At 44.9% G+C, this 14,819-nt stretch overlaps 1 protein-coding gene across 2 annotated transcripts in view; it reads left to right on the forward strand.

The window, feature by feature from the left end:
- PRICKLE2 (prickle planar cell polarity protein 2) overlaps positions 1 to 14,819 on the forward strand; it is a 127,525-nt gene that overhangs the window by 92,183 nt on the left and 20,523 nt on the right. The window lies entirely within an intron of this gene.

Here is a 14,819-nt window from a genome sequence, read left to right on the forward strand (position 1 = left end):
GGCAGCACATGTCAGGTGCGGCAGTGGAGCAAGGAGGGGAATCCATCCTCTGCCTCTCAGTGAATCCTCAAGGGGGAGGGAGGAGTCCAGAAGAGGGCAACCAAAATGGTCAAAGGCCTGGAAACGATGCCTTATGAGGAACGGCTAAGGGAGCTGGGTATGTTTAGCCTGGAGAAGAGAAGGTTAAGGGGTGATATGATAGCCATGTTCAAATATATAAAAGGATGTCATATAGAGGAGGGAGAAAGGTTGTTTTCTGCTGCTCCAGAGAAGCAGACACAGAGCAATGGATTCAAACTTCAAGAAAGAAGATTCCACCTAAACATTAGGAAGAACTTCCTGACAGTAAGAGCTGTTCGGCAGTGGAATTTGCTACCAAGGAGTGTGGTGGAGTCTCCTTCTTTGGAGGTCTTTAAGCAGAGGCTTGACAGGCATATGTCAAGAATGTTTTGATGGTGTTTCCTGCTTGGCAGCGGGTTGGACTGGATAGCCCTTGTGGTCTCTTCCAACTCTATGATTCTATGATCTCTGTGGTCTTGATAACATGGCTCAGCAAAGGGGGCTTCTTCTCAAATGTGGTGTGGGCTATCCTAGACTGATGCAGGAAGCTGCTGAGGCCAATCCCAAGCTTTATGCTCTTATTCAGATGGAATGTCTGTGCAGCAATCATCACATATATTTTTTGCAAGCTTATTATTATTATTATTATTATTATTATTATTATTATTATTACTGTTTGCCTTGGGTCTACCTCATGCAGATTTTGCAGCATGCCACGGTCTCATGCGGCCCTCCTCTCTCTCACAGGCTAGTTCACTAACGTGTTGTCGCACACTTGCAGGCACATGCTGTTTTCTCTCACACACAGCACTCTATCTTGATCTTCAAGGATGGAGAGGAGGAAACGCTGGCTCTTGAGCTTCTGCCATGTTCTGCTCCCTCCCCTCTCCACAGTGAGATGAAGAGGGAGAAACGTACTTGGAGAAAAACAAATCCTTCACACTGAAGACATGAAGGGGTAAAAGCTTCTACTGATCTTCAGGAGAGATCTAGACAAGACGTTTCTTTTCCCTTCCAGCCATCTTGATGCTGAGTTGTGGAAGAGGAAACTCTTGCCTCTTCATCTCCATTGAAGATCCCCCTCTCCTCCAGTGACCTTCAATTTAGGTTTAAATAATCGCCCTAAACTCTCCTTTCCCTCTTTCCACCACTCCGGCTTTTCATCCTTTTCCACGTTTAAATCTTCTCTCTTCCCTTCAGTCACTTTCTATGTTTAAATCTTGTTCTGAACATTCCTGAGTCCGTGCAGGACTTCAACCATCAAGTTGAATCTGCTGTTTTCAATGCACAGGATACTTAGATAAAGGGCTTGGCATTTAAAAATTGGCCTCTTGCTGTGGCCACCCCAGGTTGGATGTGGTCTCAGCTGTGGTGCTGCTTCTGATCCAGCAGCAGAGAAGATACTCAGAGGTAACAGGAGAGGAAGCCAGCTGCTCCTACTGAAATGCTGTTAATGAGGAACTGGAACTCGGAATTCAAGCCAAATGGATTTTAAGGGACTGCTCCAAGGAAACTACTCAGAATGCATCAAAGTGGGAGATGCTAGGAAAACCACAGTGGGTAAAAAAAAAACAGTGTTTAAAATAAAAACCCCTTGCCACCTTGTAAATTTGGTCAGGAGCTCACTTCCTTTGGAGACAGGTAGGTAGCCGTGTTGGTCTGAGTCGAAGTAAAATAAAAAAATTCCTTCAGTAGCACCTTAAAGACCAACTAAGTTTTTATTTTGGTATGAGCTTTCGTGTGCATGCACACTTATCTGACGAAGTGTGCATGCACACGAAAGCTCATACCAAAGTAAAAACTTAGTTGGTCTTTAAGGTGCTACTGAAGGAATTTTTTATTTTCCTTTGGAGAGTGATTGCAGAGTTGGGAACACGTGGTACTCTTAAAAGCATTGTTAAAGTGTCAACAGGATTTCTTTTCCATTTGCAACCCACCTGCATTACTTAAGTGACTTTTCTTAGACAGAGTAGACTTCATTTTTCATTGAGTATTCGGTCATAAAGCAATTCTCACTCCTGCAGGTACAATCTACAGTCAGTTTTATCACAGGAGCTGTTATTTGTATAGGGTAACTTCTTCCTCCTCCTCCTCTTCCTCTTCTTCTTGCCAGTTGTCCCATAACATAAAGGCCCAGTGTTTAGTCTCCTTTCAGAGCGTTGCAACACTTGTGGGCTAGCTATGACAGTCCCACTGTGGCAAATTCCACAGTTCATCTCCCTTTGATTTGTCTCTCAAGCAGAATTCCTTCATGTAGCGTGACTTTTGGTTTCTTTCAAAACAATTCCTTTGACGCTCTTTATCCTCTCCTTCAAGAAGAGCAGGAATCAATGCCAGCTGTACAAAAGAGGGATGGATTTCAAGTCCTGGGAGACTGAGAAGTTGCCATAACCAAAGGCAGTTGTGAGATATATATAAAAAAACCCTTTGAAAGTAGCTACAGTTCTCCATGTATATAATGTGTTATGACTTCTTTAAATATCCCCAAACCCTAAGTATGGAATATGATCAGAGGCATTTGAATTGTGCCTCCATTAAAAAAAAAGAAAGAAAGTATTTGCATTAAAAGAAAAAAACACTTGAAACAGAAGTTGAATGGCAGATACGTAGAAAGCTTGCAAGTCCTTTATGGCAGTGACATCCCTCTCATTCTTTGTAAATCACCACTGAGGTTAATGGTGCAACTTAGATATAGGCCTATGCATACAAACAAATGTAATTTGTGCCTTCAATGCTTCTATCAGATCATGCACAATTCACAATGCGAGCAATCCTTGTACAGTGGTGCCTCGCTAGACGAATGCCCTGTAAGACTTTTTTTCGCTTAACGAAGAGATTTTTCTAGCGGTGGTTGCCTCGCTAGACGAATTCGTTTTACGAAAAATTTGTCTAAGGAATCGCGGTTTCCCATAGGAATGCATTGAAATTCAATTAATGCGTTCCTATGGGCAAAAAAAAAATTTCCCAATGCATTCCTATGGGATTCACTAGATGAATTTTTCGTTATACGAATTGACCCGTGGAACGAATTAAATTCGTCTAGCGAGGCACCACTGTAATGGAAAAATACAACATATGCCTGATCACAAATATATCTGGCAGCCATTCCCATGCAGTGGCACCCTTTTCATTCATAACAATCACTGGTAGCTGTATGCATTATTACATCTTATTCCCCCCGCATGCAGAGAACAAGGCATATGGGACCCAAGAAGAGTGGAGAGATCTGCAGGGTGGAGATGTCTCCAGTGCCTGAATTGCACAGGAACAGATCTCTGCTTTTATTGCCCAGTGTGTGTCTCTGCCCAGACTATTGCATCTGATCAGCTCTGTAGAAAGCAAAGCCAAGCATTTTCTGAGATCCTAACAGCATCACTTATGACGTTTCATGCAACGTCATCCTGGAAAACGAAAATGCATTATATCCGTCACATGCATTATATCCTGCACATCCTCTGGTGTGAAGAAAGGCCTACATTGCAGAGTGTCGTAATAGACTTACAATGTCTGCCTTCTTGCAATCTCCCTAGTCATTGGCTGAGCTGCCGTGGTGTCACAGAACGTTCACAACTATTCTAGCCGCTTGGGGGATAAAGCTGCCAGTCACTGAACGCTGACAAACTTCTGAAGTAAATGAAGTAATTGAATTTAACATCACATAGGGGCTAAGATTAGAAGGAACTGTGTGCTTTTTTTCATGAAGGCAAAGCAACAGTAAGACAACCAAGACTTGGGAGGCTCAGTAAGACACCAGAGGAAGAATGACTGAAGGAGGTCTTTACTAGGCTGCTTTCAGCTTTTTACATGTGAGAAGTAACAATTTCAGGTTTTATTCTTAGGAGAGAAAAGAAGCAAGCAACATATCCAGTGGCCGGTTTGTTCACAGAAAGCAATATCCAGGTTGCATCATGTGCAGTTGAAGTCTGCAGAAGCAATTAAAGCTCGTGGTGTGCTTTCTGAAGTAGCCCTTGTTGTGGACCGTGCTGTCTGTTCCAGTTCCATTTAACATTCACTGTGTTTGAGTGAAATGTGGGGCAGTCTCTGCAAAGCAGGGATGTGCTGTTAAACAGCTGCAGATTAGCAGAACTGGCACACCGGTCACAAAGTAGACTTTGTGCCAGAATTAGATTCCATCCTCCCGAGAGTTGTGCTTCCCCTTTTGCTGAGTGCCCCCTGTGTTATCAGATGACCAAACAGTAACCTTACGCAGCTAAGAACCTTTGCTTTGGAAATCCTTATCCCAAAATCGCCAAGTGTGTCCTGTTACCTTTCCTCTTGCTTCCTTACTTCCCGTGTTCCTCTCCCTAATGCCTTTCCCACCGAAACCCTTTGGCTTCGTTTGCCAGAATCCAAATGTTGATATATTTCTCAAAGCTATTAAGAGGACAGGACAACTATAGAAAATCCATTTACAGTATGTCATGGGAACACAAGAGCCAACGGGAATAATTTCTGTCTCTTCTGCAAGGGCACTTGGCTTCTATTCTGTTTAGTGGCGGCTGGTGGGGCAAAATCATAGAATTGTAAAGTTGGAAGGCACCGCAAGGGTATTCTAGTGCAGCCCCCTGCAATGCAGGAATCTTGCCCAACATGGGGCTCGAACCTACAACCCTGCGATTAAGTCTCATGCTCTACTGACTGAGCTAAGAAAGAATGCAGGAAGACCAACAGTAAGTTGAGTCAGACCCCATCACAGGCCACAGCCTACCCTCCTCCCTGCCGGGTTCTGCAAGGGCAACACTGAGGCAATGGAAGAGAAACCCAATAGGCTGGGCCACCCCTTGATAGGCAGGTGGAGGCTGGCTGAAGACAAACTGAGGTTGGTGGGGCACTGCCCCATTCACCTTCATGGACCACTGCAGGACAATGCTATTGACCTTGTGTCTTGATGTGCTGTCCTCGCTCCCTAAGATTCACCTTGTAGAGCAGCAGGCTTTTTCTGATCTTTTTATTATAGCAACGAGCGGCAAAGTTCTTGTAAGTGGAAGCCTCCTGGCGTCCGCCATTTTGTTTCTCCAGCAGTGCCCTGGGCCAACACGATTTCCCATGTGTTTTGGGAAACTAAACATGGAACAGCAACCCTGTCGAGATACAACAGGTGTGCACCTTCTGTACTTCTGGAAACATTTGAAGACATCTTGTTGCAACAAGCTTTTCCAACTGGATGAAAAGGTCTTTGCTTTAGGCGTTCATCGTGTATTGTTTTTAAACCTATCTTCCCTTGTTTCTTGTACGGTTTTAGAAAGTATGTTCAACTGTTTTGTGGTATGCTTGTAAATCGTCTTGAGACGAAAGTACAAGGTGATTCCTGAATGTGTTGTTGTTGTTGTTGTTGTTGTTGTTAATGGTAGCTTCCAGGTCCATTGCAACCATCAGAAATCAATGCTGGGGGAGGGAAGGTGAGGATTCCCAGTAGCTGCCAAATTATATGCCTGATGTTGGTTGTGGTCCAAGGCCCGGAAAGCAAAGCCCATTTCTGTGGTACATAAGCAATTTAAGGCCAGAAGTTGACTGATCCCTTTCCTCCTTTGCCTGCTTTTCCAGGAGTTTGTTCCTCGATTGTGAGAGTTGCTGTTACAGATTGGAAGTACTGTGTAAGCTAACTGTGTGTCGGTTCAGGAAGTTGGACAAGCGTTTATAGGCAGGTGTTCCATCTGTTTGTTTACAGAAGGCTGAATGTGGCTTCTGGCACTTGAGAAGACCTGTGGCTTTCTTCAGTCTGAACCAACACACATATTGAGTCAGAGCTCTCAAGGGCTATCTGAGATGCTCCTCCGTGTGTTATTAGGAACCACGTGTGTTTAAACCATGGCTGAAGCAGTGGCTATATTCGTGGATTGTGAACGTCTGGATTTTGGAAGCAGTTTAAATGTGGTCTATGAGATTCAAGGATATTTAGGGAAGTTTTGGCAACATACGGTGCAGATGCATGTATGTATTTAATACATATAATTTATTCTTATTACAAAAGTGGGGGGATGTACTGTGGTTCAAAATGCATGCAACTTTCTCAAGCATCCCATGGTGTCCTTTCCTGAGGAAGAAGGACTTTGCTACAATTTATATGCTCTGGTTGTCCTGGACCTGACTGCATTAATGCGCATCCATCCTATTTTGCACTGGACGGACTATTAGAGGAATGTCCTTGGTTTGAAGGGCTTTCTGGTCCAAGTCCAGCTTAAAGATGAATTATTATTATTATTATTATTATTATTATTATTATTATTATTATTTATAACCCGCCAATCTGGCTGGGTTTCCCCAGCCACTCTCGGCGGCTTCCAACAGAAAAATGAAATAAAAGAATCTATTAAGCATTAAAAGCCTCCCTAAACAGGGCTGCCTTCAGATGTCTTCTAAAAATCTGGTAGCTGTTTTTCTCTTTGACATCTGATGGGAGGGCGTTCCACAGGGCGGGCGCCACTATTGAGAAGGCCCTCTGCCTCGTTCCCTGCAACTTGAAGCACCATAAGACAGAGTTCAGGGGCATCACCCAGCCACAATCTTATCTGCTATAGTAGATCTGTTCCTTACTGCAGCAAATCCCCATTCTAGCAGAAGTCAACTAGCAGCTCACTAATCCCATGACCTCTTTTAGGAGAGCCAGTGTGGTGTAGTGGTTAAGAGTGGTAGACTCGTAATCTGGGGAACCGGGTTCGCGTCTCCGCTCCTCCACATGCAGCTGCTGGGTGGCCTTGGGCTAGTCACACTTCTCTGAAGTCTCTCAGCCCCACCTACCTCACAGGGTGTCTGTTGTGGGGGAGGAGGGGAAAGGAGATTGTTAGCCACTTTGAGACTCAGGTATCCAAACTCTCTTCTTCTTCTTCTTCTTCTTCTTCTTCTTCTTCTTCTTCTTCTTCTTCTTCTTCTTCCCATTCCCATTCCCATTCCCATTCCCATTCCCATTCCCATAAAAAGTGCCTGATTTTTCTCCCAGAGCATATGAGCTGTTGTGAACCGCTTTGAGAATATGCATTGAAAAGCAGGTGTACATTTAATACCCAAATGAAATGTTCTGCCTCAATAGGGGCCTTTTGAAGATGGATTTTAGGTTATTTTGCTTTCCTTCTAGACTTCAGACAAGTCTGTATGAAGCTCTTTCTTGACTCAGGGCTCTGCAGGAACTAGAAGAGAACTTTTAGTATTCAGGGTGGCTTGGCCTTTATTTTTATTTCATTCTCTTTTCCTGCTCCAAGTACTTAGTGCAGAAGCCCCCTGCAAAGCAAATGTCTGCAGCGAATATTTTTTGTAAATCAGGAGCAGCCTTCAGGGCTTGTTTACTTCAGAACAGATTTCTCTAAGCATCCCTTTACTGCCAGTCAGATAAAAGCAACTTTGCACACAAGCTCAATAAATACGGTGTGCAACTTCCACAAATCAAGGTTGGTTATATCGCATTTTATGTAGAATCCAGATTTCCACATTATGTTGCAGCTCTTTGTTTATTTAGTTTATAATTCTTTGAATGACTGGCCCATCAAGTTCGCCTTACCTTATAGATTTTTTAAAATATATAAAATAATGAATAGTTATTATCACATTTAGAAACATAATTATACAATTTATTATGGTGATGTAACTGTAGTTAATAATTATTTTTAAAAAAATACTTGGAGCACTTTTAATCACATTGTTGATGTGTTAACACCTGACTGTCGCCTCAGGGGTAGGAAATTCTTTGGCAATCTTTTTTGATGTCTTAGAGGAAAACATGTCAAGAAGTATGTAGCCAGAATCCATTTTATTTAGGCACATGAGAAAAAATCCAGGTTGCAATCCTTATACTAAAATAACCTCTGCAGCAGGAATTGGGTAACTTGTTGTTCTACAGCTTAGATCAGGCATCCCCAAACTGCGGCCCTCCAGATGTTTTGGTCTACAACTCCCATGATCCCTAGCTAACAGGACCAGTGGTTGGGGAAGATGGGAATTGTAGTCCAAAACATCTGGAGGGCCGAAGTTTGGGAAGGCCTGGCTTAGATCATCTCTGATCATTGGCTGGGTCTGATGGGAACTGAAGTCCAACAATGACTGGAGGACCTCTAGGGGCATAGCAAGGGGGTGCGATGGAAGTGGGCCGCCTTGGGTGCCAACCTGGAGGGGGGTGACACTCAGGGTGCCGCTCACGCGGCAGCCTATACGGCCGCCGTGCACGAGCGGCAGCCTGTAAGGCTACAGGGTGCCACTGGTGCACAGCAGTCTTATGGGCTGCCGCTGGCGAACAGCGGCCCATAAGGCTCCCGCGCACCAGCGGCACCCCGTACGAACTGTGCATGTGCGGCACCCCATACGGCGTGTGCATGCGTGGGATGCCGCACATGCACAGTCCGTACGGGGTGCCGCACAGGCGCCGCACCAGGTACCGCCTGGGCTTGGTACGCCACCGAGGGCCTCAGAATTTTCCATTCTTGGCCTATAAAAGTCTATATTTGATGTGAACTCTGCAACCAAGCCACAGTCCAGCGCTGCTCTTGTGCATCTCTTCTGTGTTGATTAGAACTGAAATTTTAGCCAATTTTTTGTTTGGCAATTTGTGAGCGTGTGAACTGAAAACTCCCCAAGGTAGAGAGAGTGGGTGAAGTTTCCAAAGGAAGTTTTGGCGTGACTCGGACCACATTCACACTATACATTTAAAGCACTTTTTTTCCCTCCCAAAGAACAGCAGCGTAGTTAGCCACTCGAGTGCCTGGTGTGGCGCGCACGTCCTTCAGCCGGGTCGGGGTAAATTTTTTAAAATTGTTTTTTAAAACTCATATTTTTGTCATTTTGTCACCCCCCCCTCAATGATGACACCTGGGGTGGCTCACACCCTCCTTCCTCTGCCACTGCCAAAGAATGCTGGAGAATGGAGACCCAATTTCCCCTCACAGAGCTGCAATTCCTAGAGTTTCCTGCAAAGAAGGATTGTTAAATCTCGCTGGGAGTTGTAATTCTGTGCGAGGACCAGGGGCCTCCTAACAGCTCTGAGTAGCTGCCTCACTTTACCTAATGGTAAGACCACTCTCAATTTCAAGGGTGCTTTGGGAATGGGGAACAATTTAGACTTGGAGGAGAACGTACTTGAGGAGTCATTTGAGGAATCTGCTCCTGCCACTCTTTCTTATCCCTTTCTGGTACCCCAGCCTGGGATACTAATTTTACTAAGAGAAGAAGTGATCGATGCCTTCATCTCTGGGGTTTGGGGGTGGAGAGTGTTGGGGAGGAAGGAAAGATACATTTATTTTCCATTGCAGAATGGAGCCAGCCTCTTCTCAGTGGGGAAAACCAAATGCTGTTCTTCCAGTAAGATCAGAGGTGGGCAGCTGTAGAGAAATTCCACTCTCTTGGCTGCCTGTTGCAAACACAGTGTCCAAAAAGAGTAGGCTTGCAATGTTTCTGTTTCATGCAGTGCCTGTCTTTCTACTCTCCCTGCTGGGCTTTGCAGATGAGGTGTTGAAATATTAAAAGACTTGTGCACTTGAGTTCTTTGGAAAGTAAGGAATGCCTTGTTTTCCATTGCTGGCAGGCTTACGAGTGAGAAAGCCACAAGGCAAACCAGAGGAGATGGTGCGTGGTGACATGCATGAGGTCGAATCCCAGCAAAATCCAGCATTCTGAAATGCTTCTGAACTCTTCTTGAAAGGATCAAAGCTTGAACTGCTGAGAACTTAAGGATTTTTGAAGGAGGGAGATCCTTTCCTTCCTAGTTCATCAAAGTCAATTTCCTTTGGAAGGGAGACTTGCAGAAGCTTCCTTCAGAAACATTGCCCTACATGCCCCATCCGCTTTTGTTGTTGTTTAGTCGTTTAGTCCTCTTTTCTCTTATGCCCCAGTATTATTATTATTGTTGTTGTTGTTTAGTCGTTTAGTCGTGTCTGACTCTTTGTGACCCCATGGACCAGAGCACGCCAGGCACTCCTGTCTTCCACTGCCTCCCGCAGTTTGGTCAAACTCATGTTGGTGGCTTCGAGAACACTGTCCAACCATCTCGTCCTCTGTCGTCCCCTTCTCCTAGTGCCCTCAATCTTTCCCAACATCAGGGTCTTTTCCAGGGAGTCTTCTCTTCTCATGAGGTGGCCAAAGTATTGGAGCCTCAGCGTCATGATCTGTCCTTCCAGTGAGCACTCAGGGCTGATTTCCTTCAGAATGGAGAGGTTTGATCTTCTAGCAGTCCATGGGACTCTCAAGAGTCTCCTCCAGCACCATAATTCAAAAGCATCAATTCTTCGGCGATCAGCCCCATCCACTTACACTAGGAATTGAACCTATTAAGTAAGTCTGCACCAGTATTCTCTCATTTCCATTTTGGGGTAGATGTTCACTCCCAAAAAACACTTTGATAAATAGCTAAAGGTAAAGTGACCCCTGACCATTAGGTCCAGTCGTGACCGACTCTGGGGTTGCGGCACTCATCTCGCGTTATTGGCCGAGGGAGCCAGCGCACAGCTTCCAGGTCATGTGGCCAGCATGACAAAGCCACTTCTGGCGAACCAGAGCAGCACACGGAAACACCGTTTACCTTCCCGCTTGTAGTGGTACCTATTTATCTACTTCCACTTTGACGTGCTTTCTAACTGCTAGGTTGGCAGGAGCTGGGACCGAGCAATGGGAGCTCACCCCGTCGCGGAGATTCGAACCGCCGACCTTCTGATCGGCAAGCCCTAGGCTCTGTGGTTTAACCCACAGCGCCCCCGCGTGAATACTCACATTTTAAACATTTTTGTTGTTGTTGTTGTTTAGTCGTTTAGTCGTGTCCGACTCTTCGTGAACCATCTCTAAATCCTTAAACCTGTTGGTTTAAGAGATTTAGAGATTGGAACCATCTCTAAATCCTTAAACCTGTTCCTCACTTCCACTGTGTATTCATAAGGGATTTGATTTGAGGGATTTGATCCTGACAGTAAGAGCTGTTCGGCAGTGGAATTTGCTGCCAAGGAGTGTGGTGGAGTCTCCTTCTTTGGAGGTCTTTAAGCAGAGGCTTGACAGCCATCTGTCAGGAATGCTTTGATGGTGTTTCCTGCTTGGCAGGGGGTTGGACTGGATGGCCCTTGTGGTCTCTTCCAACTCTATGATTCTATGATTCTATGATTCTATGATTTAGATTGTATCTTACTGGCCCAGTGGTTTTTCCTACTTTCTTCAGTTTAAGCTGGAATTTTGCTATAAGAAGCTGATGATCTGAGTTACAGTCAGCTCCAGGTCTTGTTTTGCTGACTGTATAGAGCTTCTCCATCTTTGGCTGCAGAGAATATAATCAATCTGATTTCGATGCTGCCCATTTGGTGATATCCATGTGTAGAGTTGTCTCTTGTGTTGTTGGAAGAGAGTGTTTGTGATGACCAGCTTGTTCTCTTGACAGAACTCTATTAGCCTTTGCCCTGCTTCATTTTGAACTCCAAGGCCAAACTTGCCAGTTGTTCCTTTTATCTCTTGATTCCCTACTTTAGCATTCCAATCCCCTGTGATGAGAAGAACATCCTTCTTTGGTGTCATTTCTAGAAGGTGTTGTAAGTCTTCATAGAAGTCATTTTATACAGTGCCATGTCCCCCTAGTTGTTACTTCAGCACAGTTTTCTCTTTGGATGATATTCTTCCTTTCTGGAACACTCACATGGGTGATCCCAGCTGGTTGTCAGTTGCCTGATGAACAGGATGGTTTTGCAACGCTGCATAGCCAATCAGACTCAACTGTGTGCTGACAGCACAAAGAGCAATTGAAGGCAACTGAGAGCAAATGAGGGCAATGTGCATTAATAGATAAACAAGAGTGGGGGGGGAATTGTTGAAAAGGTGTTCATCAGCACTGGCAAAAATATTTTGAAATATTTTATCATAACTCAAGTACAGTCGTACCTTGGATCCCGAGTCAAACGTTTTGGCTCCCAAATGCCGCAAATCCAGAAGTGAGTGTTCCGGTTTGCAAACGTTCATTGGAACCTGAACATCCGACGCAGCTTACACGGCTTCCGATTGGCTGCAGAAGCTTCCTGCAGCCAATCGGAAGCTGCGCCTTGGTTTCTGAAAGTTTTGGAAGTCGAACAGACCTCCGGAATGGATTCTATTCGATTTCCGAGGTACCACTGTATTAGGTAACAACTAATCACAAAGATCATGCAAGATTTGCATGTTGAAGCATTATTAAAAATGCAAGTGCAGTTAATCAAAACAAGACATCAGAATTGTCCCAGAGTTGGTGCTGGAACCTACCTAGCTCCCTTCTCTGCCTTCTCCTCTTGGAGTCCTTCTGTTCTTCAGTGGCCTGGTTCTCACATCACACTTTGACAAAAGTAAGTAAGTTGCAGCAAGGTAATTTTACACTGCCAGCTTAGTTGGGCGAACATTTCGTCTAAAATTGCTCTTGTGTGTTGAAAGCTTCAATTTGACCTTCCACGTCAATCCCTAGATAAATCCACTGTGCATTCCCACTATCTCCTGGTAATGCAGGTCAGTCTCACTATCTCCTGGTAATGCTGGGGAACACCCCCATATATATATATATATATATATATATATATATATATATATATATATATATCCATATCCAGAGAGCCTCTGCCAATAAGTGCAGACACCACCAAGCAAGATGGACCATTGGTCTGACTTGGTATAAGCCAACTCCCCATGTTCCTAGGTCATGTGAATACATGGAATGCTGTAGAAGCTCAGATTCTTCTGTAGTTTTCTCGTTCTTGAGTGGAACAGAAATGGTGGTTCTGTTTTGGTTTTCCCCAGAGAAGCCCAGGTAGCAAGTTGCCCCCAGAGGGCAGAGGAGAAACACACAGAGTCAAAATTAGCTCCTTTTTCTCCAGCAACCCAACCCCCCCACAAACAAGGGCTATTAAAAGCAGCATAGACGGTAGTTGATTCTTCTTTTTTTACAAGCCCAGAAAGGAATGTGCAACTTCCCTGACTGATGTGGTCTTTGCTGAGACAGCAGTAGCCTCATGCTGGCATTAAAAAGGTGCAGGCCTTTGATTGTTGGGGAGAAGGGGCAGGGGGAAGACAAAAGATCTGTGCATCTACCAGCCCAGAAAGTTCCCGATCCCAGCAACATTTGCTGCGTCCCTTCCCTTGCTGTCAGCCACAGTGCCCATCAGGACTCCCTGCTCCGGGCAAAATGCCATAAGCAAATGAGGACAATATGAAACTGCTGGCATCAGACGTTGGCGCACATGCAGCTGAACAATGGCCAGTCCTAATGACCTGCCAAGCATGCCATTACTTGCCCTGGAAACCCACAGTAATCTCCAGTCAAGCAAAGAACACCCTTCTTGCTATTTCTCCCTATTGTATTTATTTATCTATTTCAGCATGTACCACTAAGCAGTGCGCAGGGAAGGTTGCAAAGAATGCAAAAGACGAAAACCAGTTAAAACTAACTGTGAAATGCCTCCTGTGTGCTTCATCGTTACCGCAATGAACGTGCAAAGGGGTTTTTTCTCAGTGGCTGCTGCACAACTGTGGGAACTCCCTTCCCCTGGAGTCTCATCAAAGTCTAATCCTCTGTGTTCTCAGTTCCTTGAGGGAAGGGCTCAAGCGCCTAATTGTTCATGTGAAAAATCAATGAGTTGCATGTATTTCATACAGTGTTCATATATTTTTATGTAAGTTAACTGGGCGTATGCCCTGAGATTTTAGGATAACTTTGGTTACCCATATACCATAGCTGCCAAGTTTTCCCTTTTCTCGCGAGGAAGCCTATTCAGCATAATGGAATTTCCCTTAAAAAAAGGGATAACTTGGTAGCTATGCCATATACTAACATGACAGGGGGTTGGTAACTTCCACCTGCAACGTGGCACACTGTTCCATCGTATGTGCAGACCTCAGCACTAGTGAGGCTGCCCTGGTCAGTTCCATGCAGGGCTTGTGCTGTATATAATAATATACCGGTAATAATGGTAATTATTACCGGTATATTATTAATAAAAATAAATGTGTGGGGCTACCTTTGAAGGTGGCCCGGAAACTACAATTAATTCAGAATGCGGCAGCTAGACTGGTGACTGGGAGCAGCCGCCGAGACCACATAACACCGGTCTTGGAAGACCTACATTGGCTCCCAGTACATTTCCGAGCACAGTTCAAAGTGTTGGTGCTGACCCTTTAAGCCCTAAACGACCTCAGTCCTGTATACCTAAAGGAGCGTCTCCACCCCCATCACTCAGCCCGGACACTGAGGTCCAGCACCGAGGGCCTTCTGGCGGTTCCCTCACTGTGAGGAGCCAAGTTACAGGGAACCAGGCAGAGGGCCTTCTCAGTAGTGGCACCCGCCCTGTGGAACGCCCTCCCACCAGATGTCAAAGAGAAAAACAACTACCAGATTTTTAGAGTACATCTGAAGGCAGCTTTGTTTAGGGAAGCTTTTAATGTTTAATAAATTATTGTATTTTAATACTTCTGTTGGAAGCCGCCCAGAGTGGCCAGGGAAACCCAGCCAGATGGGCGGGGTAAAAATAATTTATTATTATTATTATTATTATTATTATTATTATTATTATTATTATATTTATATTTATACCCCGCCCATCTGGCTGGGTTTCCCCAGCCACTCTGGGTGGCTCCCAACAGAATAGTAAAAACATGATAAAACACTAAAAACTTCCCTAAACAGGGCTGCCTTCAGATGTCTTCTAAAAGTCAAATAGTTGTTTATTTCCTTGACATCTGATGGGAGGGCATTCCACAAGGCGGACGCCACTGCCGAGAAGGCCCTCTGCCTGGTTCCCTGTAACCTCACTTCTCACAGGGAGGGAACCGCCAGAAGGCCCTCGGAGCTG

Source organism: Zootoca vivipara, chromosome 2 (genome assembly GCF_965207765.1).
Source record: "Zootoca vivipara chromosome 2, rZooViv2.hap1.1, whole genome shotgun sequence".
Classification (NCBI taxonomy): domain Eukaryota; kingdom Metazoa; phylum Chordata; class Lepidosauria; order Squamata; family Lacertidae; genus Zootoca; species Zootoca vivipara.